Source organism: Scyliorhinus torazame, chromosome 21, assembly GCF_047496885.1.
Source record: "Scyliorhinus torazame isolate Kashiwa2021f chromosome 21, sScyTor2.1, whole genome shotgun sequence".
Lineage (NCBI taxonomy): Eukaryota > Metazoa > Chordata > Chondrichthyes > Carcharhiniformes > Scyliorhinidae > Scyliorhinus > Scyliorhinus torazame.
Genome location: NC_092727.1, coordinates 9,861,106 through 9,876,704, shown reverse-complemented (window position 1 = coordinate 9,876,704; position 15,599 = coordinate 9,861,106). Strand labels below are relative to the sequence as shown.

Below are 15,599 nucleotides of genomic sequence, written 5' to 3'. Positions count from 1 at the left end.
TTGTTCATTATGGCTCTTTAATCAAACTCCCAAAACTGTGCAACAATTTTCTTATTTCCCCCTGTAGAATTCTTCCTAAAACCTGCTTACTGTTTATCATGTGCTCTACTGTAGAACATTAAGTGCTTTAGTCATAAATCAATATAGCCACAAATATAGTGCTTAATCCATGGTGACAAATGTTTTTTCGTGAAGGTTATTTACTATCCTGCTGTATTCCCTGATGCAGTGCTAGGCGAAACCTTCCATCTCCCTAAATTAATTACCAGCCAATATGATCGCTATCCCTGATAAACTTTGATAGCCAAGATTAATTATTTGAAGTTTCCATGGGACAAAGGGTGGTGGTAATTTGATTGCTGAAGCTTGACATCAACAGAGTGAATGTTAGTAAATGTGCAGAGACATGAACAGGATTCAACTGAATGTGGGAACAATTTCCATTGGCAATTGTGACCATCGTCACCCTGCCTGAAAGAGAAGCTCGCACGAACGCACGAGTGGGAGAGTAGGAAGGGTAAATATGGCAGTGAGCACAGTGCCGCCCACAGAGAACACATGACAGATATCAGAAAGTGTAGTGTTGGACAGAGCCTTGTGAAGAAGCAAGCATGGAGGCATAAAGGTCCAAGTTAGAAGCAATGTATCTAGGTTCTAATTGTTAAATATTTAACTGTCGAACTACCCAAGCCTACAAATATCTTAAGCCAGAGTGAAAGCAAGGGGAGGTAAGAGAACCAAAGGAGAGATAGAGAGAGAGAGAGAGAGAAAAAGAGATGGGGAATGAGAAAGAGAGTGGGTAGAGAGAAAAAGGATAAAGGGAGAGAAACAGGGAAGAGGGGGAAAATAGAAAAAGTGAAGAAGGTGTTTGTGGGTGGGGGACTTTTCTTGTGTTGCCAATTCACTCTAAGACAATCTGGGAGATATTCCACCGGCATGAAAATTACTGCAAGGAAATTTAAGAGTGATTCTGTAAACGGGTGCATATTTTGATTGGGTAGATAGTGAGAGTGAGATTGTGATGCTCGTCAGAAGCCAGAAAACACAGATTTAAATCCATTGGCAAAAACAGGGGAAAGATGAGACAACCCTTTGGAAAAAAAAAAACAGCAAGTTATGATGACATGGTTCTGCTGCCTGAAGGAATAGTGGAAGCCGATTCAGGAAATCTTTCAAAATGATATACATAAAGGAAAAATAAATATCAAGGGTTATGAAAAGGGCATGAGAGTGGCCATTCAGTTGTTCGTGTTTTTGTCTTTCAGAAGATAAAGTGCAACATAAAACTTGAACCTAAATAGTTAAGCATCAAATGATGCTTTCCATTGGCACCTTCAATTTCAGTAATTTGATGTGGCTCGATTCCAATTGGCTCGAAATTGGTTGGTAACATTTGGCTTTTCAAACGTTCCAGGGTAGAATGACTCGCCAAAGTCTGTGAGCAGTCCAACTCATCATTACACGCTCATCATGTGGAATATGCCTTTAGATCAATCTTCAATCCTAGAAGCTCGTTTCTATTAGAATTCAGGCTGTATCATGCTCACTTTATTTTGGTGGTGTGACTACTTGAACTCGTAAATCTGACCCATTTAGATTATGGGTGAATCGCAGCACACTGGCAACACAAAAATACACCAAACAGGCGTTTGGTCCAAAGCAGCTAAAAACCTTCATTATGTAATGGAGGGAAGGTGTGGGAATCAGCAATACACAGAATTACAATGCATGGAATTAGCATGGCAAAACATGCCAACTGGTAAAATTTACAGAGAAGGAGGCCATTCGACCCATCGAGTCTGCACCAGGCCTTGGAAAGAGCACCCTACCAAAGCCCACGCCTCTGCCCTATCCCCGTAACCCAGTAACCCCACCTAACCTTTTTAGACATTAAGGGCAATTTAGCGTGGCCAATCCACCTAACCTGCACATCTTTGGACTGTGGGAGGAAACCGGAGCACCCGGAGGAAACCCAAGCAGACACGGGAAGAACGTGCAGACAGTGACCCAAGCTGGGAATCGAACCTGGGAGCTTGGTGCTGTGAAACAACTGTGCTAACGACTGTGCTACCCTGTGTTCCATGCTGCTGTTTATGCGAGGCTCGTTATCTAATCCTATCAACATATTCTGCTCTTTCGTACTCTCCTACATACTTGACAGCTTCCCTTTAATTACATTCTGCTATTTACCTCAAATACACCTTGTAGTAATGAGTCACATGTTCTCACCACTCGTTAGTAAAATGTCCCCCCCCCCAGTTCTTCAGTTGATTTACTGACCATCTTATATCTATGGTACTGAGTTTCAGACTCTCGCAGAATTGGAAACATCTTCTCTACATCTACCTTGTTGCAACTTATCATTTTCCTCCTTCCCTCTCCATGAAGAGAAAAAAGCCCCAACCTGTTCAACCTATCCGGATGTTATAGCATCGCTAAAGTGGTGACAAATGCCTCAGAGCAGATACCACAGCAACCCGTTCCAAACCCACAAACTCTACCGCCCGGAAAGACAACAGGGCCAAGGGAACACCACTAGGTAACAAACCACATATCGTCTTCCTTCATCATTACAGAGTCCAAATCATGAAAACTCTGGGTGCACCTTCACCATATGGACTGCAGCAACTCAGCACTGGCTTCCCAATGGCAATTAGGGATGGGGAATAAAGACTGGCCTTGCAATCAATGCTCACATCCACATGAACAAATAATTTTTAAAAACCGCGGCACCTTGTGTTTCTTCCAAGTGACACACAAATATCTGCAAAATGTAACAGAAATAAACTTAAAACTCAAGGCAAGATTTCATTAAACCCCATCAAGTGGTTTCTATGACTGTGCATCACCAGCTGTTAATGGAGTGAACTTTATGTTCAGTGGGAGCATTTCTGCTTCAGTGTCAGATCGTGCAGAAGTCAAATCCCACTCCAACCAGTCCCAGTAAATGGTGAAGAAGCTCACAATCTGAATTCTAGGTTGGCATCAAGCCGCAAACTCGGATTCTGTAGGTTAGCCCTCACCCACTGTCTGAGATCCTTCCCCAACCCTTTCCCCAATGTACGGTTTGTGGAAGCCCATTGTGCTGGTATAAATATCATGACGGCAATGGGAGGGGCATTGGCCAAGGTCCTTGTACTGCCTCCAAACAGGAAGATAAGATAGGAAAACAGCCAATTGTTGATACGATGGTGGGGTGAGAAATGGAGCCACTGAACTCAAAACGCACACAACATTGGAAATGTATCAGGCTAAGTGTACTTGCACTAAACAGAACTACAATTCTCGCACATCCAGTCGCTATTACTAACATGGCATATTTGTCACTGGACAAAACAAGCTTTCCAAACATTAAGGTTCATAGAACAGTACAGGATAGAAACATTGAAAATAGGAGCAGTCCAGTCACCACATCGTGCCTGCTCCGCCATTCGGTGATCACGGCTGTTCCTCAATCTCAACACCAGGGGCGAGATTCTCCGACCCCCCCGCCGGGTCGGAGAATTGCCGGGGGCTGGCGTGAATCCCGCCTCCGCCGGTTGCCGAATTCTCCGGCACCAGAGATTCGGCGGGGGCGGGAATCGCGCCACGCCGGTTGGCGCCCCCCCCCCCCCGTGCGATTCTCCGGCCCGGATGGGCCGAAGTCCCGCTGCTAGAATACCTGTCCCGCCGGCGTGGATTAAACCTCCTCTCTTACCGGCGGGACAAGACGGCGCGGGCTGGCTCCGGGGTCCTGGGGTGGACGCGGGCAATCTGGCCCCAGGGGGGTGCCCCCACGGTGGCCTGGCCCGCGATCGGGGCCCACCGATCCGCGGGCGGGCCTGTGCCGTGGGGGCACTAGTTTCCTTCCGAGTTCGCCACGGTCTCCACCATGGCGGAGGCGGAAGAGGCCCCTCCACAGCGCATGCGTGGGAATGCCGTGAGCAGCCGCTAACGCTCCCGCGCATGGGCCGCCCGGCAATGTAATTTCCGCGCCAGCTGGCGGGGCACTTCCGCCAGCTGGCGGGCCGGAAATCAGTCTGGCGCGGGCCTAGCCCCTCAAGGTTAGGACTCGGCTGGTCAAGGGGTGGAGGATTCCGCACCTTTGGGGCGGCGTGATGCCAGACTGATTTGCGCCGTTTTTGGCGCCGGTAGGCGGACATCGCGCCGATACCGGAGAATTTCGCCCCATACCTCTGCTCTCTCCCAATACCGATTTAGTGTCTAGAAATTTAGAAATAAAAGAGACCAATCGCCCCATCATGTAGGGGTGGCACAGTGGTCATCACTGCTGCCTCACAGCACCAAGGACCTTGGTTCAATTCCAGCCTCGGGTGACTGTGCGGAGTCTGCATGTTCTCCCTGTGTCTGCGTGAGTTTACTCCGGGTGCTCCGGTTTTCTACCACAGTCCAAAGATGTGCAGGTTATGTGGATTGGCCGTGCCAAATTACCCCCATGTGTCCTAGGTTCAGCAGGGTTTACAGGGTTAGGGCAGGGAGAACGGAGCAGACTAGATGGGCTGAATGGCTTCCTTCTGCACTGTAGGGATTCTATGTCTACTCTTTGAAAGAACTGGTTAATTATCGCTCTCCCCTGCCGTTTCCCATAGCCCTATACCATTTTTCTTTTTAAAGTATATTTCCAATTCACTTTTGAAAGTCATTATTGAATGTGTTTCCACCCCTCTTTGGGACAGTGCATTCCAGATCACAAGTCTGAGTGAAACAACTCCTCCTCACCTTCCCAGTTTTGTTCTGTTAATTATGCAAAACCCATGTCCTCGATTTATTGACACTCCTGCCAGTAAAACAGTTTCTCCTGTTATTCTATAAACATCCCTCATGATTCTAAACATTAAACAACCCTTTAACCGTCTCTGCTCTGAAGAGCACTGAAGGCTACTTTGTACCAGTTAATGGTGCAAAGGAAACCCGCATCAATCCTGCAACTGAATGGCTTGCTGATTTCACCTGCGGGAAGTGCACCCATCTCCAGCTCCTCAAAGACCGTGTTAGGGAGCTGGATGAATGGAGGGAGGATCATTCGGGAGGCAGAGTCGGTTATAGATAGAAGCTACAGGGATGTAGTTACTCCTAAGAACGAAGGTAGCTGGGTGACGTTTAAAAGGAGGGGGAAGAAGCAGTCAGTGCAGGGATCCCCTGCGGTTGTTCCCCTCAATAACAGGTAGACCGTTTTGGATACTGTTGCGGGGGGGGGGGGGGAACCGGGGGGGAAACCTACCAGAGGTAAGCCACGGTGACCAGGTCTCTGGCACTGAGTCTGTCCCTGTGGCTCAGAAGAGACGGGCGGAGAGCAGGAGAGCATTAGTTATTGGAGACTCTATAGTTAGAGGGACAGATTGGCGGTTCTGTGGCAACGATAGTGGCTCACAGTTGGTGTGTTGCCTCCTGGGTGCCAAGGTCCATGACTCTCTGATCGTGTTTTCAGGATCCTTAAGGGGGAGGGGGAGCAGCCACAAATCGTGGTACACATCGGTACCAACGACATAGGTAGGAAAAGGGACGGGGATGTAAAACAGGAATTCAGGGAGCTGGGGTGGAAGCCGAGAGCCAGGACAGACCGTGTTGTCATCTCTGGTTTGCTGCCAGTGCCACGTGCTAGTGAGGTGAGGAATAGGGAGAGAGTGCAGTTAAACACGTGGCTACAGGGATGCTGTAGGAGGGAGAGTTTCAGTTACTTGGATAATTGGAGCACATTCTGGGGAAGGTGGGACCTGTACAAACAGGAAGGGTTACATCTGAACCAGAGTGGCACCAATATCCTGGGAGGGAAATTTGCTACAGCTCTTTGGGGGGGTTTAAACTAATTTGGCAGGGAGATGGGAAACTGATTTGCAGTCCAGGAGATAACTTCCTGAACTCCAGCAACACTGAGGGTCATGCAGTACTGAGGAAGGTACCAAGGTCACAAGAGTGGACCTGCAGGCATGAAGGTGGTTTGAAGGGGCTGGTTTAGCACACTGGGCTAAATCGCTGGCTTTTAAAGCAGAACAAGGCAGGCCAGCAGCACGGTTCAATTCCCGTACCAGCCTACCAGCCTCCCCGAACAGGAATGTGGCAACTAGGGGCTTTTCACAGTAACTTCATTGAAGCCTACTCGTGACAATAAGCGATTTTCATTTCAAGTGTGTCTACTTCAATGCGAGGAGCATCAGGAATAAGGTTGGTGAGCTTGAAGCATGGATTGGTACCTGGGACTACGATGTTGTGGCCATTACGAAGATGTGGATAGAACAGGGGCAGGAATGGTTGTTGGAGGTTCCGGGGTTTAGATGTTTCAGTAAGATTAGGGAAGGTGGTAAAAGAGGTGGAGGAGTAGCATTGTTAATCAAGAATAGTATAATGGCTGCAGAAAGGCAGTTTGAGGAGGATCTGTCTACGGAGGTAGTGTGGGCTGAAGTTAGAAATTAGGAAAGGAGCGGTCACTTTGTTAAGAGTTTTCTATAGGCCCCCAAACAGTAACAGAAGTGTGGAGGAAAAGATTGCAATGCAGATTTTGGATAGGTGCGGTAGTCACAGGGTAGTTGTCATGGGTGACTCACTTTCCAAATATTGAGTGGAGCCACTATAATTCGAATAGTTTGGATGGGGCTGTTTTTATCCAGTGTGTGCAGGAGGGTTTCCTCACACAATACGTGGATAGACCGACACGAGGCGGGGCCACATTGGATTTGGTACTGGGTAACGAACCGGGCCAAGTGTTAGATTTGGTTGTGGGACAGCACTTTGGATATAGTGACCACAATTTGGTGACTTTCACTATAGCAATGGAGAGGGATAGGAACATACGGCAGAGCAAGGTTTATAACTGGGGAAAGGGTAATTACGATGCGATTAGGTAAGAATTGGGGAGCATAAGAAGGAAACAGGAACTGTCAGGGAAAGGCACAATTGAGATGTGGAGCTTGTTCAAGGAGCAAATACTGTGTGTCCTTGATATGTATGTGCCTGTCAGGCAGGGAGGAAATGGTCGAGTGAGGGAACCATGATTTACAAAAGAGGTTGAATGTCTTGTCAAGAGGAAGAAGGGGGCTTATGTAAGGATGAGAAAATAACATTCAGTTAGGGCACTTGAGGGATACAAGATAGCTAGGAAGGAGCTCAAGAAAGGGCTCAAGAGAGCTAGGAGGGTGCATGAAAAGTCCTTGGCAGGTAGGATCAAGGAAAACCCCAAGGCTTTTTACACTTATGTGAGGAATAAATGAATGTCCAAGGTGAAGTTAGGGCCGGTCAAGGACAGTAGTGGGAACGTGTGCATGGAGTCTGAAGATATAGGAGAGGCCCTAAATGAATACTTTTCTTCAGTGTTCACAAAGGACAGGAGCCATGTTGTTGAGGAGGACAGTGCGATACAGGCTGGTAGGAGGTGGATGTTTGGAAGGAAGATGTGTTAGAAATTGAGAAGCCTGAGGATATACAAGTTCCCTCGGCCTGATGGGATATTTCCTAGGATTCTTTGGGAGGCGAGAGATGAGATTACAGAGCCTTTGGCTTTGATCTTTATGGCCTTACTGCCTCCAGGAATAGTGCCAGAAGACTGGAGAGAGGCAAATGTTGTCCCCTTGTTCAAGAAAGGGAATAGGTATAACCCTGGGAATTATAGGCCGGTTAGTCTCACTTCGGTCATCGGTCACAGGTAAATTATTGGAAAGGGTCCCGAGGGATAGGATTTATGATCATTTGGAAAGATACAGCTTAACCCAGGATAATCAGCACGGATTTGTGAGGGGTAAGTCTTGCCTCACAAGTTTGATTGTATTATTTGCAGAGGTAACAAAGTACATAGATGAAGGTTAGAGCAGTTGATGTCGTATACATGGATTTTATTAAGGTGTTTGATAAGGTGCCCCATAGTCAGCTCATGCAGAAAGTAAGGAGGCATGGCATAGGGGGAAATTTGGCTGATTGGATCAGTAACTGGCTATCACATAGAAGACAGGGGGTGGTGGTAGATGGTAAATTTTCATCCTGGAGCCCAGTCACCAGCGGTGTACCACAGGGATCAGTGCTGGGTCCTCTGCTATTTTTATCAATGACTTGGATGATGGAGTTGAAGGTTGGGTTAGTAAATTTGCTGATGACACCAAGATTGGTGGAGTAGTGGATAATGTGGCGGGCTGTTGTAGGCTGCAAAGAGACATTGATAGGATGCAGAGCTGGGCTGAAAAGTGGCAGATGGAGTTTAACCCTGATAAGTGAGGTGATTCATTTTGGTAGGACAAATTTGAATGCGGATTACAGGGTTAATGGCAGGGTTCTGAAGAATGTGGAGGAGCAAAGAGATCTCGGAGTTCATGTCCATAGATCTCGGAAGTGGATAGAGCCGTGAAGAAAGCCTATAGTGTGTGAGCATTTATTAACAGGGAGATTGAGTTTAAGAGCCATGAGGTTATGCTGCAACTGTACAAGACCTTGGTGAGACCACATTTGAAGTATTGTGTGCAGTTCTGGTCACCTCATTATAGGAAGGGTGTGGAAGCATTGGAAAGGGTGCAAAGGAGATTTACCACGATGCTCCCTGGATTGGAGGGTCGGTCTTATGAGGAAAGGTTGAGGAGCTAGGGCTTTTCTCATTGCAGCGAAGGAGGATGAGGTGACTTAATGGAGGTGTATAAGATCATGAGAGGGATCGATAGAGTGGACGTTCAGCAACTTTTTCCTCGGGTGGATGTAGCTGTTACAAGGGGGCATAACTATAAGGTTCATGGTGGAAGATATAGGAGGGATGTCAGAGGTAGGTTCTTTACTCAGAGTGGTTGGGGCGTGGAACACACTCCCAGCTCTGGTAGTGGAGTCGGACACTTTAGGAACTTTCAAGCGGTTATTGGATAGGCATATGGAGTGCACTAGAATATTTGGGAGCAGGTTGATTTGATGTTAGTTTCAGACTAGTTCAGCACAACATCGTGGGCCGAAGGGCCTGTACTGTGCTGTACAGTGCTATGTTCTATGTATAAAATCGATCCGACTTACAGTAACTCGGATTTAGCCTAAATATTTTAACGAGCTGCAAGATTGCTTCCAACTGACCCAAGCTGGGATTCAGAAGATTGTAGATTCAAGCTTCATTCCAAACTTTGAGCACCTAATCCATCAGGTGTGCTGTCAGAATGTCAAACTGAGACCCAACTACTTGGAACTGCTGAGTAGTAGCAAGTTCTCAGTGCCCTGGTCAACATTCCAACATCACGAAGCAATCATTCACATCGCTAGTTAAAGAAAATTCTCAAATCCCAATCCCTACCCATGCCAGGTCCTGCCCAACTCTTAACCCCCTCCAGCCCTGCAATCTTCCAAGGTGCTCCTCCAATTCTCGACTCTTGTACATTCCCGATTTTAATTGCTACACAAATGGCGGCCATGTTCCCAGCTGTCTTGGTCCTGAACTCTGGAATTACCTCCTTTAACAGCATTGCTTACAAGGCCCACTTGAACCCTCCATCTGACCAAACTGTAGTCATCTGTGGCAATATCTCCTTGCATGCCGTGTGCCAAACTTGGTTTGATAGCCTGTCTGGGAAGTGCTTTTTGATATTTTACATTAAAAAGGTGCTATAGAAATGCAAGTTGTTGTTGGATGTTTGATACATTGGTGTACATAAAAATCTGTGTCGTATTTATCCAACATCAGTAACAACCTGTGAAGTGAAGTGCTTCTGAATACAATAAGGTGTTGAATAAACACGAGTAATGGTTAAACCTCTGCATCGGATAAGAGTTGCATGTTCCTATAAATAGTTTCATATCCACCACTTCTTTATTCAAGTGTTGAGACGATGAATTAATATTTGCACAAGCATTTCCCAATAATACTAGGCAGCACGTACTGCGATAGAAGAGAAAGAATTTCTAATTTTGAGACAAATGAGAACAACCTTTCGTTAGAGCACAAGCTGTAATTTACTTAAAGGAACACAATGTAGAGAAACATCCACAAAGATATCTATTAGTAGAGGTCATTGACACGTGATATATACAATCCACTGGTCACTGAATCATGGAGCTGGTGAAAGATTTGCTGTTGTCTCATTAGCTAAGATATTACCCTCTCCAGGTTTAAATTTCTTCCTCAAATCCATTTGTTTTCAAGGCAGTGAAACACCTCACAAGTACAGCTGGTGCGCATTAAAAAAAAACCTCAGGTTCAGAAACCCATTTGATGATTAAGTCCCATATTGTGCTGTACGGATAATCATCCATTATTCCACATGATAGGAGTTCATCATGTTATAAAGAAGCCACTGCCTCCAAATTTGTATCCTCGATCCTTGGATTACTTTCAAAATGACAGCAATGTTGCAAATAACAATGATACAATCGCAAACACCTTTCTCATCCTGATCAGCCCCTCACGTACTTCATGCCAACCCAACCCTTTCAACTCTGTCACCATTGTCCAGCAAACTGTGCACAAAGAAATGAATGTGCAACAAAGACCAACAAAGCATATTACAAGGATCTCACCACGCTAGTCCTTTTAGAGCAGTGTCACAGCTGATGCCAACATAAGCCCTCAACCTTGTTTTGTGGGAAAGCTGGTTTTGTCTTCACTGGATACGGTGAAAAATTACACTGTCAACTAAATTTTTAATACAACGTACAAAGTTAGAAAGGTTTTGGTTGCTAGAGAGATCTCAAAACTCCCTCCTACGAGGCAGCATGGTGGCGCAGTGGGTTAGCCCTGCTGCCTCACAGCGCTGAGGTCCCAGGTTCGATTCTGGCTCACTGTCCGTGTGGAGTTTGCACATTCCCCAGTATTTGCGTGGGTTTCGCCCCCACAAAATATGTGCAGGGTAGGTGGATTGGCCACACTAAATTGCCCCTCAATTGGAAAAAATGAATTGGGTACTCTAAACTTATTTTTAAAAACTCCCTCCTACACATCATGAACTTAATTCCATACATACAAACGAGGAGAAACTAGCAATTAGACCCCTCAAGCCTGTTCAGCCATTCAATAAGATAGTGTCCGACTCCACTTTCCTGTCTACCCCTGATGTGCTGGGTGTTCTGGATCACAAAACAGGTCACCAACACTGGAAGTGGTGCAACTCTATTTTATTATAAGGTTAACTGTATTAACATACTTGAACTGTGGGTAAATGCAATACCAGCTTTAACTATTGACCCTTGCCTAGTCCTAACCAGGTGATGCACTCAGCACATAGTGAATGTCTGTGTTGCAGGCTGTGAGCTCTGTGCTCAAGAGCTGGCTGCTACTAGAATGAGCGGGAACTCTCCTGTCCCCTGTCTTTATAGTGCGTGTGCTCTCACTGGTGATTGGCTGCAGTGTTGTGTATGCTGATTGGTCCCACTGCATGTCCATCAGTGTGTGTGTGGCTGCTCCATGATGTACTGGTGTATATTATAACACCCCCCACCCCAAACAACCCCTTTCACTCCCTTGTTAGTCAAGCATCACCTACCACTGCCTTGAACATATTCAATGACCTGACATTGCAATGGTGACTACACTTCAAAAACATTTTGACTTTAAAATACTTTGGAACATCATACATAAAGTCAAGAAACACACTATATAAATGCAAGTCTTTTAGCCCTGAAAATATTTTAAATAACCTACTGATTTTGCATCTATTACATCGCTGGGTTGAGATGAAAAAGCCTTTGAGCAACAGAACTAAATAGGCTTTTCACTCATTGTTATTCAAATTCCCTGATCTTTTTGCAATGTACATTGAAGCAGCATTCTAGTCTTCCCTAATCCGCGACATTTATTACAGTATTTTATGGAAGGGGGTCAGGTCTGAACTCTCGCACCCCCCCCCCTCCCCGCATATGGGTTGGGTGGGGGGGGGGCTTAACTCATCCAATCTTTCTTCATTGATCATTTCAATTTATATTTGGAATCTATTCCTTTGGACAGGTGCCTGACATACACCAGGATGTCACTTTTTACACTTGTCTGCAAAGAAAGCACCTGCAGCTATTCAACCACAGGGAGGTGCATCACATCAGAGCCAAACCATCCATAAGCAGCATTTTCCCATCTTCAAACATCCAGCATCTTACTCACAGGAGCACATGATTAGGTTTGGAAGAGTCAAGGATGAAGCGAGAAGTTGGGAGGGAGAAAGCAATTGCAGGTTATGCCGTTAGAATTAAATAAATTATATTTTCACAGCGCTCATCTAACGTCACCCTGGATCCTCGCCTTGGAGTGAGCGCTGTGGGGAATAAAGAAACAGAGAGAAAGAAGCCACAGGTCGAAAAAACTGCAAGAAACACAGATTAAAGGTCTTGTTATGACACTGAAAAGCCAAGGGTGAAATACGATCAATATCCAAAATTTAAAATAAATTCTATGTGCATGTAACTAGAACAAAGACAGAAATACTTTTTCTTCAATATTTTCAATGATTTGAACTAATTAACACAGAACAGACCAGAAAGAGCATATGGGAGAATGGTAGGAATTCACCAACCCCACAGTTGTTGAGGTGAATATTATGGATGCATTTAAGGGAAAGTTGACAATTGAGGAGGAAAGAAATAGAAGGCAATACTGAGGATGAGCGAGAGAGAGAGAGAGAGAGAGAGAGAGAGAGAGATAGGAAAATACTGACATTGATCTGTTGGGCTGAATGGCCTGTTTCAGTAGATTCTATACAAGTGTAATATCATAGAATTTACAGTGCAGAAGGAAGCCAGTGCAGACGGGATGGGCCAAATGGCCTCCTTCTGAACTGTAAATTCAATATGAGCACCTTATGTAAGCCCACGCCTCCATCCTATCCCCATAACTTCATCCTATTCCCATAACCCTCACCTAGCCTTTTGGACACTAAGGGGCAATCAAGTTTAGCACAGGGCTAAATAGCTGGCTTTTAAAGCAGACCAAGGGCAGGCCAGCAGCACGGTTCAATTCCCGTATCAGCCTCCCCGAACAGGCGCTGGAATGTGGCGACGAGGGGCTTTTCACTAACTTCATTTGAAGCCTACTTGTGACAATAAGTGATTTTCATTTCATTTAGCACAGCCAATCCACCCAACCTGCACACCTTTGGCCTGTGTGAGGAACTGGAGCACCCGGAGAAAACCCAGGCAGACACAAGGAGAATGTACCACACAGACAGTCACCCATGGCCGCAATTGAGCCCGTGTGTCCCTGGAGCTGTGAGGCAGCAGTGCTAACCACTGTGCCACCATGCCGCCCAAACAGGAAATACCTGTCATTCCTCCATTTTTGATGAAGCAGTTAAAGAATGCATTCGAAGAGTAAAAAAAAGTATATGACCACAAAATATAGTGCTAGCACTATTCAGTATATTACCCGGAGGGGTCTTGTCGTTACAATGGCAGGGTCTCTACCTCCAGGTTCATGTCCTACTCCAGGATTTGATGTCCACGTATGCTGCATTTATAAGGCAGCCAATTTTTCATTTCAGGTTGATTTCCAAAATATCTGATGGTAAGATCCAGAGAGTTTCTGGGTCACCATGCTGCAGAATGCAATGGCAAACCACAGCACTACTTCCAAGTCTAATTATGGGGCGTTCCAATAGAAATCCATGGTTACCAACCATGGTACCTGAAGGGAGAAGAGGTTTTCCCTGTATTCATTTTGATACTAACCATATTTTGTGAAAACACAGCATACTTATTCTAATGTTATACTGCGAGGTTCTAAGATACAACTCATGGATTAGTCATATAAAATTATCACGCAATTGTGAGTGAGCAGACAATCGCACAGAATCAAAGTTGAAAGAGCAGAATTTTCTTAAAAGATCAAGTGCATAAACAGGAGAAGAGAAATTGCATATGCAAATTAATACAGAGTACTGGAAACCCAAAGTGGGTCTGAGAACACTTGTGGGGGGAGGGGGCGGGAAAGAGAGAAGATAAGAGAGATGGGGGGAAAGAGATCCGAGTAGGGGGTGAGGAGACATCCGAGGAGTTGGGGGGGGGGGGGGGGGGGAGGAGATCCAAGGGAGGGGGTGAGGAGTCATCCAAGGAGGAGGGGGGGGGGAAAAGGAGATCCAAAGGAGGAGGGAGATCCGAGGGGGGGCGGGGGGGGGGAAAAGAGACATCAGGGGGGGCGGGGGGGAAAAGAGACATCGGGGGGGCGGGGGGGAAAAGAGACATCAGGGGGGCGGGGGGGGAAAAGAGACATCGGGGGGGCGGGGGGGAAAAGAGACATCAGGGGGGGCGGGGGGGAAAAGAGACATCAGGGGGGGCGGGGGGGAAAAGAGACATCAGGGGGGGCGGGGGGGAAAAGAGACATCAGGGGGGGCGGGGGGGGAAAAGAGACATCAGGGGGGGCGGGGGGAAAAGAGACATCAGGGGGGCGGGGGGGGAAAAGAGACATCAGGGGGGGCGGGGGGAGAAAGAGACATCAGGGGGGCGGGGGGAAGAGACATCCGAGGGAGGGGGGAAAAGAGACATCCGAGGGGGGGGGAAGAGAGACATCCGAGGGGGGGGGGAAGAGAGACATCCGAGGGGGGGGGAAGAGAGACATCCGAGGGGGGGGAAGAGAGACATCCGAGGGGGGGAAGAGAGGACATCCGAGGGGGGGGAAGAGAGACATCCGAGGGGGGGGAAGAGAGACATCCGAGGGGGGGGAAGAGAGACATCCGAGGGGGGGGAAGAGAGACATCCGAGGGGGGGGAAGAGAGACATCCGAGGGGGGGGGAAGAGAGACATCCGGGGGGGGGGGAAGAGAGACATCCGGGGGGGGGGGAAAGAGAGACATCCGAGGGGGGGGGGAAAGAGAGACATCCGAGGGGGGGGGGGGAAAGAGAGACATCCGAGGGGGGGGGGGGGAAAGAGAGACATCCGAGGGGGGGGGGGGAAGAGAGACATCCGAGGGGGGGGGGGAAGAGAGACATCCGAGGGGGGGGGGGAAAGAGAGACATCCGAGGGGGGGGAAGAGAGACATCCGAGGGGTGGGGAAGAGAGACATCCGAGGGGGGGGGAAGAGAGACATCCGAGGGGGGGGAAGAGAGACATCCGAGGGGGGGGAAGAGAGACATCCGAGGGGGGAGGGGGGGGAAAAGAGAGACATCCGAGGGGGGGGGGGAAGAGAGACATCCGAGGGGGGGGGGAAAGAGAGACATCCGAGGGGGGGGGGGAAAGAGAGACATCCGAGGGGGGGGGGAAGAGAGACATCCGAGGGGGGGGGGAAGAGAGACATCCGAGGGGGGGGGGGGAAGAGAGACATCCGAGGGGGGGAAGAGAGACATCCGAGGGGGGGGGGGGGGAAAAGAGACATCCGAGGGGGGGGGGAAAAGAGACATCCGAGGGGGGGGGGGAAAGAGACATCCGAGGGGGGGGGGGAAAGAGACATCCGAGGGGGGGGGGGAAAAGAGACATCCGAGGGGGGGGGAAAAGAGACATCCGAGGGGGGGGGGGAAAAGAGACATCCGAGGGGGGGGGGGAAAAGAGACATCCGAGGGGGGGGGGGAGAAAGAGATTTCCGGGGGGGGGGGGAGAAAGAGATTTCCGGGGGGGGGGGGGGAGAAAGAGATTTCCGGGGGGGGGGGGGTAGGAGAGAAAGAGATTTCCGGGGGGGGGGGAGAGAAAGAGATTTCCGGTGGGGGGGAGAGAGATTTCCGGGGGGGGGGGGGAAGAGATTT

General features: G+C 48.0%; 1 protein-coding gene across 4 annotated transcripts in view; it reads right to left on the bottom strand.

The window, feature by feature from the left end:
- The window catches only part of zbtb16a (zinc finger and BTB domain containing 16a), a 280,798-nt gene that overhangs the window by 250,539 nt on the left and 14,660 nt on the right, over positions 1 to 15,599 (bottom strand). The gene's annotated exons all lie outside the window — the stretch shown is intronic.